Consider the following 16,772-nt stretch of genomic DNA (forward strand, 5'->3'; position numbering starts at 1 on the left):
CTCCACTGTCTCCCCAGTTAGACCACCCTCTTGGCTCTTGACCTGCCATACCTCCAGTATACATGTGTCATTTGTTGGAAGTCGTGTCATGGACACGGGTCTCATCCCAGGCAAATTTGTGGCTAGATTGCAGGCAATGACATACTATGGCTGACTGTGTAACCTTTCCAAGCTAATTTCTCCATCATTTTTTCTCTCACCTTTGTTTGAAATTCCTTCTAGTTTCACCAAAGTATAAGTATTTGTCAAGGTTGAAAGACGTATTCCAAGTGTTTGACCAATTTGTGCTTTTTTTTAAGGTCTGAAGAAAAGGAAGATGCTGCAGCAAGCCTGCCTAAAGGATGAGGGATGTCACGGCAGAGGGTGGAGTCATCAGCAAATATATAAAGAGGCTTTTCCAGAGAGTCAGAGAGTCGGAGAGATCATTGAGTAGGATCAGGAATAGGACTGGGGCCAGAAGACTACCTTGGGGCACTCCAACCTTGACAGGGAGAGGAGATGAAAGGATTCTGTTGAGAGCCACAAATTGGCTACGATTGTAGAAAAAGTCGGTTAGCCTTGGATGCCATAGGCACAGAGTTTTGAGAGTAAGGCAGGATGACAGACTGTATCAAAAGCATGAAATATGTCCAGAGAGACGACCCTGATCTCATGTCTGATATTGAGGGCCTACATCCATTTTTGGATGAGTATAATCAGCATGTCCAAGGTGGAGTGACCTGGTCTGAAACCAAATTGGTGATCTGAGATGAAGTTGTTGGAGAAGAGGAATGATTTAATGCCTGAAGCGATGATGGATTCCATAACCTTGCTGATGATTGGGAGAAGGCTGATTGGTCTGTAGTTGCAGGGATCTGTTTTTGCACCTTTGTATACAGAGCAGTAATGTTTTCTGATTTCCAAGCAGATGGCAGATGACTTTGAGCAAATGAGAGGGTGAATAGAACAGAGAGAGGGTGAGCAAGAGCAGCAGAGCAGGTTTGCAGGACACGTGGGCTGATGCCGTCTGGACCGGTTGCAGAATATGAGTCAAGGTTTGAAAGCAATCTCTCCACCTTGTCAGGAGAATGAGTCCAGGAACAGCTGGGTGTGACTGGGTAAGATGGGTACAGAAAGCATTGGCCTGAACCTGAACCACTCTGGGACACCAATAGAGAGGGCCTGAACCGCTCTGGGAGGTGCTGACTAATCGGCACTCGCCCGCCATGGTCTGCGCTCTTCCTAGTTCGATTTACCGACCAAGTTGAACCCTCGTTATCTTCGCCCGACACGTTGATCATCCTTGATCGCCTCCTCCCGGCACCCCGGAAGATTAACTTGGCCAATTGAGCTGAGAATCGACCGTGATAAAGGCAAGACAGGATACAGAATTCCAGAAAAAGCCGATGCACCCTCGACACTCAAACCCATCCTGTAATGGTGTTCCGTTCTTCTCAACATGATGTCGACCGCACCCTACATCCTGCTCCTGATTTCTTCTTCCAGATATGACTCTGGGACAGGCCTCGAACTGTAGGTAAGATTCTTCCATGATAATTCTGATATACTGTGATTTCAAAATTTAAGTTTACAAAATTTAATTTGTAATTATAAGAATATAATTATAACTTGTAACTTACAAGATAAAAAGTGAGGTTTGAGGAGGGCAGGCAGGCGAAGAGGACGAAGAGGGAGTTTCCTCAGCTCGTGTAGGTAAGATTGTTCCGTGATAGTTCTGATAACTGTTTCGAGCGCGCTCGAAGGGGTGCCAAAGGAAGGGTCCCTGTCTTCACTGCCTTTGAAACTGATATATTTAATGCGGCCCTCAGTCCTTTCTGGCCCAAGCGAGAAGGAGGCGATAAATGCCACCTCCCTCTTGCCGCCAGTGTGTGTGTGTGTGTGTGTGTGTGTGTGTGTGTGTGTGTGTGTGTGTGTGTGTGTGTGTGTGTGTGTGTGTGTGTGTGTGTGTGTGTGTGTGTGTCCATCCGTCCGTCCAGGCCACAACTTTTTTTTTACCATTATAGCTTTTGTCATCAAATTTTCAACAAACTTTTGAGAATTTGGAGAAATTAATTAATAATTGGGTCAAAATGTCAAAGGGCAAGGTCACCCGATTAAGAGACTGAGATTTAGGTAGCACCACCCACTTGAGAGACTGAGTCCAAATATCCCTTGTGAACATCCTGCTGCGTATGGCGTAGGCGATCGGGTTTTTTTTGTTATTTTTTTTTTCCAATTGCTTCCATTTTTCTTTATTTTGTGCATTTGCATTTCTCGATGCTCTCTCGTTTACCATTTTAGCTTTTGTCATCAAATTTTCAACGAACCTTTCTCAAGAGAATAAGTAGAACATTAATTAATAAAATTTACATTTTGGAGTGCTTTCTATTTTTTTAACTTTGCTTTCAAATTGATCCATTAAGGCTGAGAGATTAACTCTTGCTCAAAGAGCATGAAATGCTGCACAACACGAGGTTTGGCAGTCTGCAGTAGCAGTTCAAAGATGGTGGTGGCAAGAAATGGAAAAACGTGCCACTTTGGATTCAAAAACGATTAAAAACTGTCATCAAAAGCTTATAACAACTGGTTCAGTCAAGGACGTACGAAAATCGGGATGGCATACCACAGAGATCACCAGAAAAAGTTGTTGAATTAAAATGTTGTCAAACTATTTTTAAAATGTGCTGAGAATGCAGGAGCATATCTTAAAATTTGATGTTCACAAATTAAAAGGGCAATAATTGACTCTGTCTCTATTTCTGTCTCTGTCTCTGTACCACAAATCTTTCTTTCTTTCTCAACAAGCCTGTCAAAGAGGTTCAGTCACTCGTACTCTTGGGTTTCATGCTCAGCGATGATCTCTCTTGAGAAAGCCACATTTCAGAGTTGGCTTCCAAATCAGATGCCAGCTGGGCATCCTCCTTAAGGCTCGTATTGGCATTATGGGTCTTTGGGGTCTTTAAGAATCTTGGGGGTCATAAATTGGTCTTACGGGTGTTAGGGGTCTTGGGGGTATTAAGGTGCTTAGGGGTCTTTAGGGGCTTGAGAGGTCTTGAAGGTTATTGGGGTCTTAAGGGCATTTGGGTTCTAAAATATATTGGGGGGTGTTAGGGGTCTTCAAGGTTTTTAAGTGTGTTGGATGTCTTAAAGGGTCTGAAAGGTATTAAGGTTCTTAGGGGTATTAACGGTCTTTGTGTTATAAATGGTCTTGGGGGACTACGGGTGGGGTATTAAGGGTCTTAGGCATCATAAAGGCCTTGGCCATAGGCAATGTTAAAGGGTGTTCAAAGGTCTAAGGGGTCTCAGTAGTCTGAAGGGTCATTCGATTTAAAAGGTACATTCCAAAAGTACATAATCAAAAGACGTACATGGAGAATTTGCATCTCCCCCACCCCGACCCTCCCCTCATCCCCTCCAAAACCACCAGAAAAGATAAAAACACCCCTCTACATTAATTGGGGGGTGCTGATCCTATGCAGCAAGTCTGAATTTAATCAGCCCAGAACTGTTGGAGGAGTAGCATGACAAACAAACACACATACACCGGTCCGTGAATTATAGGAAGGATAAAGATGTTCTACTACTGATTTACAAATGTTGCAGCACAAACTTTATCGACGTGCTCACGTTGTATTGGTACTGTACATACTGTATAGACGATCTCACATTCTAAATAGTATGTACTTTATAGAAATATGTGTGTGTTGCTGTTGATTGGCCCCGTGACTGCCCTGTGACTGTGACGTGACTGGGCTTATAATATTCCACCGTTAACCACAGCCATGTAGGTATCACTACAAAATACAGTGGATTGGTGTTTAAACCAAGTTTGTAGCTTCAACCAATTTTGAGTTAGGAAGAAGAAAAAGAAGAAGAAAGAAGAAAAAAAACCCGACATTTTTGGGTCTCATTTATCTTGTTCAACGATGATGTCCCAAAGTTTAATGGATGCTATTGGATGAGGAATTCTCTGCAGATGACTGGGAGGTAAATTATAGGTTTATAAATTGCATCTTGGGAGATTTTTTGAGGATTTAAATTGTATTTAGCCAATAGAGTGTCCGGGCCATCCCCACATAAGAAGGAAGAGGATGAGGAGATTGGGACCATACTCTGTACAGAGCGTTGGTGCTGCTTTAGCAGTCTCCTTGGCTTGTGGGTACAATCCTGGATAGGTCGCCACTCCGACACAGTATACAAGCTTGCTGGCACCCATTTTGCCGACATCGGAAGGATGACAGGCAGAATCAACTCCACCTGGTATTCGTTCAACAGCTGAGGGGGATTTGAACTCAGGAGCCTTGGATCCAAAGCCCACCACCCAAACCATTAAGCCAACACCAGGCATCTACACAATAAGCCGACCGACTTCTTGATATTAGATAGGCACTTAACTACGGATCAGCCTGTATACAAAGGAGTCATGAAGTGCCAAGCTTGGTCAAATACACCGATGATAGATACTTTGATACCTTTTCAGAATACTGCTTGGAATTATGTAGTTGCAACAGGCAACAGCAGAGGGTGTGGAGCACGATATCAACAACTCAGTTGTGTACCTTGAGCTTGCCTCTTGGTCCTTCACCCATTGGTGGAATCATTTCCTGTTTATTTGTTCACTGTGTGTTGTCCTAGTTCATGTAAAAATTACAATGGTGTCTTTGTCCTGTTTGTAATGCATGTAGATGCTCATTTACAAGACTTGGACATTGTTAGAAGATCATTTATCAGAATAAGGCTGTTTAAGTCATTGTTTTTCCTTAAGATCTGCTTTGTTAGCGAAACTGATTTGGCAACGCAACATTCCAGAAGGTTTTAAAATAATTTTCACATTTTCTTGCCTGCACATGATTGCAATTAAATGTGTTGATTAGACAGACAGATGTCATGACCTGGACTCCAAAATAATTTTGCAATAATTCCGAAACTGTTTGAGGACCACAATGTCTAACCGTGCTTGTTACGAAAAACGGTTTTGATTGTGAAAACATTTTTTAAATTTAAAATCTAATTCATGCGTCTGTGGCTTTGATGGAAAACCAAGTTAACAGATATCAAAACAGTGGGGGAAACCCTCCAGATTTCATGCCATTCTCACACCACCCACATTCGTGTGAAACTAACCATACCTATACAGCTGACAAATCACGGGCATGTTAGGCCCCAGGTGCTCTGACTCACCATGGCTTGCCTGTGAGCAGGCTGTCCCCAATCTGCTGCAGCTTTTTGCAGACTTCCCACACTACCCACGCACCGTCAACTGCAGAGCAAATACATTGAGCTGTCTTATTGCACACTTGTAATTGCTAATGGGAAATCAAATGATCTTGTATGTTTGGACGCATGATTTTTTTTTTAATATCCTCTATTGTTTCGGCATCCTGCCAGCACTTACTCGATTCCCTTGAAGTACACACACTTGTCTCTAAGCAGTCTAGCCTGGATTTGAATCCCGACACAGCTACAAACTGTCATCCTGGTGTTTCACAGGCAGGGTGATTCATCAATGTGTGTGCTGTCCCTCAGGTGGCGTCCCATCTGCTGATATTCATTGTTGGATGTTAAAGATCTCACGGTGTCCTTCGCGAATAGTAGGCCAGCTACCAGCACCACCATGGCCAAATTCCCAAATTCCTTCCCGAGTTACGGCTGGAAAGGCAATTGCACATCATCCAGTATAACCCTTGCCAATAAAGTACTTCAGCAACACTGCGGCTGTGAGTATTGTATCAGAATCAGAAATGTTTACTTTTTTATGTAGAGTCAAGGCTCATGGAAGAGCTAGTACACTGAGTGAATCTGGAAGTAACAGGACAAAAGGAACAGTAGAGAGGGGGGGTGACACCAACAGCAGAATTGAAGTGGGAGATTTGGACAAACAATCGGGGTGTGGAGGAATGGGGAGCAGGAAAGGAATCATGGGGTGAAAAGGTGGATACAGAAGGAAACTCCCAGGAGGGGAAAACTGGAAACTTGGAAGGATGAGGGGTTGTGGTGGTGGTGGTTAACAAGGGTAGAAAAGATTATGGTTCTGGATTCGGGACAATGTGAGATGGTGGTGAACAGTTGTCTTGAAGACCTGGAGGGAAGAATGAGATTGAAGAGAATCTGGAAATTGGTTCCCCAGGCAGGAAAAAAGAGGAACAAAGTAGTGGAGGTGAGCAGTGGTCCGAGATTTAAGGAGCTTCACCAAAAGGGGGTTGATAGTGGACAAGTGTGCCAGCCATGCAAAAACCTGGGGAGGGGCGGGCAAGACAAAGCACAGAGAAAGCAGAGGGTACAAGACCAGAAAGGAGGCGGGAGATGACAGAGACCGCAATCCTGTTTGCTAATGAGGGAGTGATAGACCCAGAGACTCACCTTCAGTGTGGAGGATTCCAAAAATCTTGAGATGGCCTTGGTTTCCATGGTGTCAATCTGAGCAAGGTGTGAAGCAGGAAAGCCAGCCTTGAGGGGAGAGCAGTACTCCATCAAGCAGCAGATGAAAGCATTATAGGTGGATAGGAGTTCAGGTGTGCCAATAAATGACTTTGTGCGACAGAAGAAGCCCAGTCGGTGATTGTCTTTGGTGGCCAACTCTGAAATGTGGTTTGTTCAAGAAAGGTCGTGGCTTACAGTGAGACCCAGGAGTCTGAGTGACTGAACTTCCTCAAAAAGACTGTTAAGAAAGTATTTGGGGAAGGGGGGTTTGCCATATTGTCCTTTCAGAGAGAGATAGTGAGAGTGTGGGATTTGTCAGATTGAAAGACATATTCCAAGTGTTTGACCAACTTGTGATTTTTTTCTAGGTCTGAAGAGAGGGAAGAGGCTACTGCCTACCTGTCTGAAGGATGATGGATGTCATGGCAGAGGGTGGAGTCAGCAGCAGATAGATAATGAGGATTTTCCAAAATCAGAGAGATCTATGTCGCACGAATAGCAAGTGTAAATATTTCTGTTGAAACGCATTTCCACGACTGAATATTTAATAGTACTTTGCTTACTTTCCCGAAGGGAGTTTTTGACAGACGTACACACGGTACTTTATCTTGCAGGGAGGGGAGGAGGGGAATCATTTCGCAAATATTTGACCCTCACCCCATCTTGCACATGTAATAAATAGATGTCTTTTTGGACCGAAAAAATGAACGTGGAATTTCTATTAATACATTAGATCGTTGACTCTTCATACCCACCAATTCACATGTGTTTAAATTAAATGAATTTATTATAATCAAACGAAGAACTGGCGTCACTACAAAAAAGTTACATGAAACATAACAGCCAAAATATTCATGTTTATAGGTAAAATTGTTCAACCTTTAAAGACATGATATCAAAAAGTTAGCCGATTTACCTTTAACAACTTGATATATCACTGGATCAATCAGGATTGTATTATAGAACAAGAACGAACAATCAAAGACTGCACAATGTCGTCAGGACTTGTTTTGTGGGGTTTTATAGTACATATTTTATGGATGTACTCACATTCTAATTGTACACACTTTATTGAGGTACTCATTTGAAAAAAGATGACGTGTGCTATGGCATCACTGTGGTGTTTCTGGCTTACATGAGCATTCTGTCCAGACAAACAGACAAACAAACGGACCCAAATGCAAAATCCTCTCTTCTGATGACAACACAGAACATTCAGCAATGCGGAGCGTTGCTGGGGTAGATAGATTCCACATTCCAGGAGAATTTAGAATGAAGAATTTAATTTGAAGTACATCTGTGTGCGAACACACACACACACACACACACACACACACACACACACACACACACACACACACACACACACACACACACGTACCCCAGAGGTCATGCGTATCTACATTGTCGCCACTTCATGGATGGAGGGGGAAATGGAACGCAGATATGAAGATGGCTTGGTCGGTGAGTCATGTTTCCTTGCTGCATACATGCTTAAAAACAAAGTATATGCTTGGGACCCTCATTGGTGTGCATGTCGCTGCGCTGTCGCTGATGATTCGCCAACGAGCAATGAAACCAGTCTGACATCTGTGGGGGTGTGTAGCATTGAGATTCTCATGTGTGTACTATTTGTGAATGTCTTTACAGCTGTGGAGGAACTCTGGGAAGGGTTTGAAACCTTGGGTAGCCTTTCGTGGTTGCTTTATGCCACTTTCTTCAGCTATGAGTCGATATATATATATATATATATATATATATATATATATATATATATATATATATATATATATATATATATTGTTGTGGTTGACGAAATTCGCAAACCACCATTCAGGTCCCATAGGTGAGATATCTCTGTAAGTATATGTGTAGTTAGGCCCAACCCCGTTGTTTAGAGGGAATAAATGTCATTCATTCGGGCTGCGACCCTTCAGGATAGCCGTTTTTCTTTTACTATCTTTATTTTGGACCAGCCGCCATTACTACCACCACAACCACCACCAACCACATCTCAACAGCCATCACACAACAACCACCAACCGCAACGCCGCTTCACAACAACAGCCACGACCCTTGCTGTCACATCTCGCTCTCGCAACCATCGCATCACCGCCATTCCCGCGGCGCTTGTGGGCACCGATCCTGGACTCGTACAGGGCGCGCACCGAGCAGCGGGTGCAAAAACACCAGCCTTTCCGAGAAATCGGATCAAGAATCATTCACGCCCACTTTTCCTCTGTCCAATGGGGAGCCAGCCAGAGGTGAAGGGTCGAAGGTGAAGGAGCGAAGCCCCGGGGGCTATAAAGGGCCGCGTTCGCTCGCCGAAAAGGCAGTTGTTGAGGGAGTTTCTGAATCGGGAGAGAAAAAGAGTTTCTGAATCGCAGTTGGACGGAGTTGAGAAGAGTGGAGAGTTGGAGAGTTGTGGCGGCGGCGAAGGCAGTCGAGAGGGCGCTCGTGTCAGAGTCGGGGAGCTGCGGAGAGGGGAGGCCGGTAACGCGACCGAGGTCGCGGTGGAGTCGCTCGTCGCGGGACCCAAGCCAGCGAGATATCCTCATTCCCCCGAGCATCAACAACCCCTCCTGTTTCCCCCCGCTGAGATAGTGTGAGAAGGGGGCCCCGTTCCCACCCCATTCCAGGCAGTGCCAGCGAGGCCCGCGGAGTCGGGCGCCACCGCCATTTTGCGGCTCATCACCAGACGGGTAGGCTCGACGCGGTCTCGGCCCTGCCCGTCTGCCCCCCTCATCGTTGAGGGTGGTCCCTTTTTCTTTTGCTTTGAGTATATGTGTTGTCGGCGCCGTCTGTGAAGTAAAACTGTATAAGTGTTGCCGTGTGCTCGGTAGTCGGTAGTAGATCTGCATTGTTACATTTGCTTTTTGTGCAGAATTGTTGTGCTTCTTCTACTTTTACATTTGCTTTTGGTGTATAATTGTATATGTGTGCTTTCCGTTTGCCGCGGAATAAATGTTCTTTATGTTGAACTGTTTTTCCCGTTTCGCTTCGTCTTTTCTTTAATTGAATCTCCATCTTACTTCACGTAAAGGGTTGGTCGTGGGCCACGCCAATAATTAATCGAACCGTCGAGGTTGACGATAACACCGCTCGGTTATCCCGATAGTACGGAACGGGTCGCTTAAAGTGGCCCGTGTCCGAAGTCGACCTGCGGCGAGGTGCGATCGCCCAGTCTACCCTCCGTGTGGGTACTTAGGTAGGTCGAATTTGGCGAGCAACCCTATCCCACGCGGGGGGCCGATTGGCACGATCGTGGTGAGGCCGAAAGGCCCACCCGTGACTAGTTCCCGGCGTTAGTCCGTCCGGGATTGTCCGTCCGGTGGGCGACGTGCCGCGATTCAAGTTACGTGGCCGCTCGCACGCCGGCGGGCGCGAATCCGCAACAATATATATATATATATATATATATATATATATATATATATATATATATATATATATATATATATATATATATTGTTGTGGTTGACGAAATTCGCAAACCACCATTCAGGTCCCTTAGGTGAGATATCTCTGCAAATATATGTGTAGTTAGGCCCAAACCCGTTGTTTAGAGGGAATAAATGTCATTCATTCGGGCTGCGACCCCTCTAGATAGCCGTTTTTCTTTTAGTATCTTTATTTTGGACCAGCCGCCATTACTACCACCACCAACCACGTCTCAACAGCCATCACACAACAACCACCAACCGCAACGCCGCTTCACAACAACAGCCATGACCTTTACCGTCACAACTCGCCCTCGCAACCATCGCATCACCGTCATTCCCGCGCCGCTTGTGGGCACCGATACTGGACTCGTGCAGGGCGCGCACCGAGCAGCGGGTGCAGAGGCACAGCCTTTCCGAAGAAAACGGATCAAAAACGACTCACGCCCACTTCTGTTCCGTCCTATCGGCGAGCGTGGGGCGATTTGGCCCCGCCTCCATGTGCGTCGGAGTGTGGTCGCTATATGCAGATTCGCGGATCAAAAAGCATTCACGCCCACTTTTCTTCTGTCCAATGGGGAGCCAGCCAGAGGTAAAGGGTCGAAGGTGAAGGAGCGAGGCCACGGGGGCTATAAAGGGCCGCGTTCGCTCGTAGTTGAGTCAGTCAAGTTCAGTTCGGAGTTGAGTTGGGAAGAGCCAGTCAAGTTCAGTTCGGAGTTGAGTTGGGAAGAGCCAGTCAAGTGGAGTTCGGAGTTGAGTTGGGAAGAGCGAGTCAAGTTCAGTTCGGAGTTGAGTTGGGAAGAGTTCGGAGTTGAGTTGGGAAGAGCCAGTCAAGTTCAGTTCGGAGTTGAGTTGGGAAGAGCCAGTCAAGTGGAGTTCGGAGTTGAGTTGGGAAGAGCGAGTCAAGTTCAGTTCAGAGTTGAGTTGTGAAGAGTTCGGAGTTGAGTTGGGAAGAGCCAGTCAAGAGAGGAGTCGGAGAAGGCAGTTGGACGGAGCTGTGGAGAGTTGGAGAGGTGGCGGCGGCGAAGGCAGTCGAGGGGGTGCTCGTGTCAGAGTCGGGGAGCTGCGGAGAGGAGAGGCCGGTAACGCGACCGAGGTCGTGGTGGAGACGCTCGTCGCGGGACCCGAGCCAGGGAGATATCCTCCTTCCCCCGAGCATCAACAACCCCCTCCTGTTTCCCCCCGCGCTGAGATAGTGCGAGAAGGGGGCCCCGTTCCCACCCCATTCCAGACACTGTCCGCGAGGCCCGCGGAGTCGGGGCGCCACCGCCATTTTGCGGCTCATCATCAGACGGGTAGGCCCGATGCGGTCTCGGCCCCAGGCCCGTCTGCCCCTATCATCCTTGAGGGTGGTCCTTTTCTTTTGCTTTGAGTATATGTGTTGTCGGCGCCGTCTGTGAAGTAAAACTGTATAAGTGTTGCCGTGTGCTCGGTAGTCGGTTAGCTCTGCATTGTGTTTTGCTTTTACATTTGCTTTTTGTGCATTATTGTGTGTTTCTTCTTCTTTTACATTTGCTTTTGGTGTAATTGTATATGTGTGCTTTCCGTTCATCGCGAAATAAATGTGCTTTATGTTGAACTGTTTTCCCGTTTCGCTTCGTCTTTCCTTTATTGAATCTCCATCTTACTTCACGTAAAGGGTTGGTCGTGGGCTAAAACGCCCGATAATTAATCGAACCGTCCAGGTTGACGATAACACCGCTCGGTTATCCCGATAGTACGGAACGGGTCGCTTAAAGTGGCCCGTGTCCGAAGTCGACCTGCGGCGAGGTGCGATCGCCCGGTCTACCCTCCGTGTGGGTACTTAGGTAGGTCGAATTTGGCGAGCAACCCTATCCCACGCGGGGGGCCGATTGGCACGATCGTGGTGAGGCCGAAAGGCCCACCCGTGACTCGTTCCCGGCGTTAGTCCGAGAGGGTCACGACGGGATTGTCCGTCCGGTGGGCGACGTGCCGCGATTCGAGTTACGTGGCCGTCCGCACGCCGGCGTGGCGAATCCGCACAATATATATATATATATATGTATATATATATATATATATATATATATATATATATATATATATATATATATATATATATATATATATATATTGCTACGGATCTGGAAACCATATGCATTCAAACATACAGATGTCCCAAAAGTCAGTTATTCCGTTAAATACATGTGGAGACAGGTCCTTTCCTTTTGTCTAGTGGGAGAATCAAAGGTGTGCGTTGCAATGTTTTTTTTAGTTAGGTTAAATAAATCTTTACCATCCAACAAACATCCAACAACCAACCATGGTACCTTCCAGTGCTTGCGACCCGTGCCTCGCTGGCCACAGCATATGGGGCAAAAACGTCCAGTCCGCTGTTCCTTTGCGCTTCTACAAACGTTCCTTTTCAACGTTGGCACTTCCCCTTGATGAGTCCACACGCGTGGAGGGGGGGGGGGCCTCCCGGTTTGGTTGAGGCCCCGCCCAGAAAGGGCGGACCCCATGAAGACCCTGTCCAATCAGGGTGGACAGTGACGTCTGTTCCACAGCCCCCGCCTACAACCAGGGAGGTCTATAACCGACGACAAAAACCTCAGTTCAGTGAGTTCTGTGTGGGGAAAGTCAGCTCTGGATTTGTTGGAGCATCCGTTGCAGTTCTGTTGAGGCATTCGTTGGAGGATTTGTTGCAGTTCTGCGTTGGGTGTTTGTTGGAGTTTTACTGGGTCTTGTCCATGACCCTGATTCCCGCCCTGGGACTCTGACTACTCGACTCGTTCCTCCGTGGGCACGAGCCCCACGCGTGTGACCGTGGGCCGAGTTGCACGACTATCGGCAGGTGCCGCACCACGGAACACCCCCTCCCTCCAACGTGCAGGTACCCAAGTGAAATGCGACCCCAGCTCATCTCTCTACCTGGCTGCGAGGGTCCAATGAAACACCTGTGTTTTATTTTCGGCTGTGTGTGTGTCCGTGTGTGGCGCCGTCTCTAAGTAGAACTGTTTAAGTGTTTATTCCATCATTGTAAATCTGGTGTGTATATCTATAAGCTTCCTCTGTGTCGTTCTTGTTGTAAATAAATTATTATTAGAAATGTTCCCAGTTCGTTTTTGTCTTTTCCTTCATTGGATCTGAATTTTAGCCAGGTTTTTAAACCCGATAATCCGTTCATTCTAGCCAGTATGACCTTGGCAGATCCACTCGCTGCATCCGGACCGGAAAGGTTGGTTGTCGGTAGAGTGGTCTGGTTCGGGCAAGGTGTACTGAGGGTGTGGTTCCCCGGAACAACACTGTGTAGTTAATTCGGTAAATTGGTTCTAGACAAAAAAGACCCTACGCTTTGTGGTGGAGGTACTGGCGCCCACGGTCAGTTAAGCGACCCGCCGCCTCACGGAATTATCCGAGAGGAACGGCCTACAATTCCGGAGAGTCTGGTGGGAGACGACATAACCTCCCCCACCTAGTGGTCATTCTCGCCACCGGACCTCTGGCCCGCAACAATATGTGTATACATGCGGGGTATGCTAAAACATTGTAAGCAATAACGAACCGTGCTTCCCCCATTGTCCCGGGATGCTTTCCAACGGTTTTGTGATTTTTTCCCAGTGTATCTGCTTCGATGTCCGTCAGCATGCAAAATTACAGCTTTCTACATCACCCAGAAGGTATCAAACTTTAATATCAGTCATATATATATATATATATATATATATATATATATATATATATATATATATATATATATATATATATATATATATATATATATATATATGCACACACGAAGGTATAAAACTTTGAGACCTGGGAGAGCTCCGTTCCACCTTCTGAAATCTGCATGTGGAGGTAACAACCAACGACACACACACACTCACACACACACACACACACACACACACACACACACACACACACACACACACACACACACACACACACACACACACACACACACACACACACACACACACACAGACTGATTGCAATAGCTCCTCCTGTTCCTTGGCAAAGTGGTGAGGCTAACTCGTGAATTAAGCACATGGCCCACACAATTAAGCACAAAACAATTAAGCTCGCATCCATGCAGTGATTGTTTCAAAGAGTATTTAAATTAGCTTAATAGGGCAATCATTCAAACACTATGAGCCTCCGATCAACGTATAAAAAGGTAACGCTGGAAGCAAAGCACCATTAAAAACAAATTCAAACATCATGCACATTACTTCTCACAGAGCTGTAGTTTCTTCCACAAAGCAAAAAAATCTTCAGCTTAAAACTTCCCAAAAATCCCCTTTGGAATAACGACCCGTTCCAAAGACATGTCCCAAAGTCAGTTATTCCATTAAGTACATGTGAAGACAGGTCCCTTCCTTCTGTCTAGTGGGAGAATCAAAGGTGTACATTGCGATGTTTTTTTTTTACTTAAATAAATTTTTAGTTTTTTAGTTAAATAGTTAAATAAATCTTATAGGACATCATGGAGTCCTATATGTGTCATTTTTCACCCAAAGCAGTTGTCTTTCCAGCTTTCCGTGAGAATGTTCATGAAACAGACGTGAATGTTTCACTTAAACAGATTGTATTGCATCCAAATATCCGGCTATTTCATGTTTTAATTGTAATCCTTCGAGAATGGCAGCTCACTTGAAGTTTGGAGAAGATAGTGGCACTATGTAAAGTTATGTCACAGCAAAGCATGATGGGTATTTCCAATTTGGTGGTATCTCAAGGCCGTTGGTATCTCAAGGCAGGAGCCAGATTCCCAAGGACTGTCACTCTTTCACTGGCAGCAAGTCTGTGGACTCAATTTTGTAAAAGCTTAAATCTGGCTTTGATCCACCTGCCTTCTCCCACTTCTGCCCTTCCCCAAATAACCCCAGGTCACACACTATCTTCTTGAAACCCTCACCTGTTCACCCTCCCAATGCCTGCACTGATTTTCCACCTGCATTCATTCATCCCCTTATTCCCCCGATTGTGGAATCGTCTCCCTGTGTCCGTCATCTCATTTTCCTCACTTCAGTCCTTTTTGTTTTATTCCTCCTTTCTAATCGTCATGTGCATGTTCATCCCTTCCCTTGTGCCCCATCCCTCTCCCATACCCTTCAGTAGTTTGTAAACCTGCTGCTCTTTGTCGATTAGCTCCTCCCTGAGCGTAGATCTTTGTATTGTAAAATAAATAATGTAGTTCGTTAGGTCATGGTAGTGTGAGCATCAGCCTTGCGTCATGTAGTGAAAGTCGTAGATCAACTGAAATTTACAGATTAGCTGTACTGTACAGTGATGGCTCCAATGGAGAAGTATATTCGAGTAGTGAAGAAGGTTTGAAATTGGATGTGCCTCATTGCAACAGGTTAACCTTTAACCTCCTTCATAAGTTGAAGCGCAGAATACAAGTGGTTCTTTCTCATGATTTGAGTCTTTTGAAAGAAGAACACGAATAAAGTTGTGACATAACCAGTCAGCAATCAGTGAGTCATCAGAAAATGTTTTTTTTTTTTTTTTTAAAGAAAGCGTTTCAGGCCCAGGTGCAAATGCAAAACACTCACAGGACATCAAGAGGGAGTGCCTTGCCACAGCTGGTGCAATGACTCACGACGTAAAGTTGCTTCAGGAAACACAGCCTTGGGGAATTGACCCCAGATGTGGCCTGTTTAGTTATCACGAAACTCTCCAAAGTTAACCCAACCCCAAAACAATGAGCTTACATTCCAACCTGCTTACATTCCATACCTCCACTGGAATAACAGATTATTATCCTGCCCATACATCAAATCATACTCCTGTTACTTCTGTTGAGAGCTTTCATCACTGAACACAGTTTTCTTATCCTCATTTTCTGGACACAGTGAGCAAAATTCAACATAAATGTTATCACTCCACGCACGGATAGCGAAACGCGGGGCTAAGCAATTGGTTCACTTCTGTCGTCTAAAAACGTCAGTTTATGATCGAGGAACAACTTCGTTTCCATTGAGTTATATTTTGAACCCAAATTGGGACATTAATCGGAAAACAAACCAGCAGTTTAGCAGTACTTTGGCTCTGAATTTGTTATGATCACACGTGCGCAGAGGGGAGTGAGATAATTGTTTTTACTCTGTCTGCCTGTCTGGCAGTCAAACAAAATAGAAAGTCATTCCAAACAGGAAACCTACTGTTTTAAGGCCATCACAAAGGGCACAAACAACAGGCACGAAGAGCGAATTTAACATATTGTTACGGATTTCAGAATCTGGTCTGCCGAATGCATACAAACATCCAGGTCCTCAGATAGTTATTTCCCTAAATGCATGACCAGGAAAGACCTGTCCCCATGTCTGGTGGGATTGTAAATGTGATGCGTTGAGAAGGGTAAAGAATAGATTCCCTCTCTTATGGAAAGCTCATTTTTCTCTTTACGACAGACACATTCATGCACGTGAGATAGCCGTTAGCCCAACGGAGGCTCGAGACCCGCCTTTTTCCATCGACGTTTGACACCCGTGTCATTCACCAACACTGACGCCCGCCTTTTTCCATCGACGTTTGACACCCCGTTCAGCAGCTCAATGGACGCGAACTGGCTCTTTTTCATATCAAGCTGAACAATGAGGTGATAATTGGTGTTGACGTTTTATGAGCGCTTCACATTTTCGTTCGGTAATTCTGACAAATGGCTACTTTTTGCCATTCATCCAGCACCACACGCATAGCGTTGTGAGCCAGGAGTGATCGCGGGGCAGGCAGGTTGTCGCGGCAATGATTCGCAAATGGGGCGGGGTGGATGTGGCTGGAGTCTGCGCCCGCCTAGACAGGCCGCCTATAAAAAGAGGAGAGGTCCGTTTTTAGAGAGTCAGTCGACAGCAAGTCAGTTTGTGTGTCAGTGAGTCAGAATCAGTCAGACGGCTTTACCAGTCAGTTGGAGTCCAGTCAGTCAGACGACTTTACCAGTCAGTGAGTCGGTGTCAGTCAGAC

The 16,772-nt window shown here is 45.7% G+C and overlaps 1 long non-coding RNA gene across 1 annotated transcript in view; it reads left to right on the top strand.

The window, feature by feature from the left end:
* The first annotated feature begins 215 nt into the window (after nucleotides 1–215).
* LOC147029782 (uncharacterized) overlaps nucleotides 216–16,772 on the top strand; it is a 43,862-nt gene continuing 27,305 nt past the window's right edge. Inside the window, exon 1 of the long non-coding RNA XR_015055749.1 lies at nucleotides 216–1,516. This is a non-coding gene — a long non-coding RNA (uncharacterized LOC147029782). The remainder of the gene's footprint in view (nucleotides 1,517–16,772) is intronic.

Source organism: Eptatretus burgeri, chromosome 3, assembly GCF_056783735.1.
Source record: "Eptatretus burgeri isolate ZD-2024b chromosome 3, Ebu_testis_v1, whole genome shotgun sequence".
NCBI classification, from domain to species: Eukaryota; Metazoa; Chordata; class Myxini; order Myxiniformes; family Myxinidae; genus Eptatretus; species Eptatretus burgeri.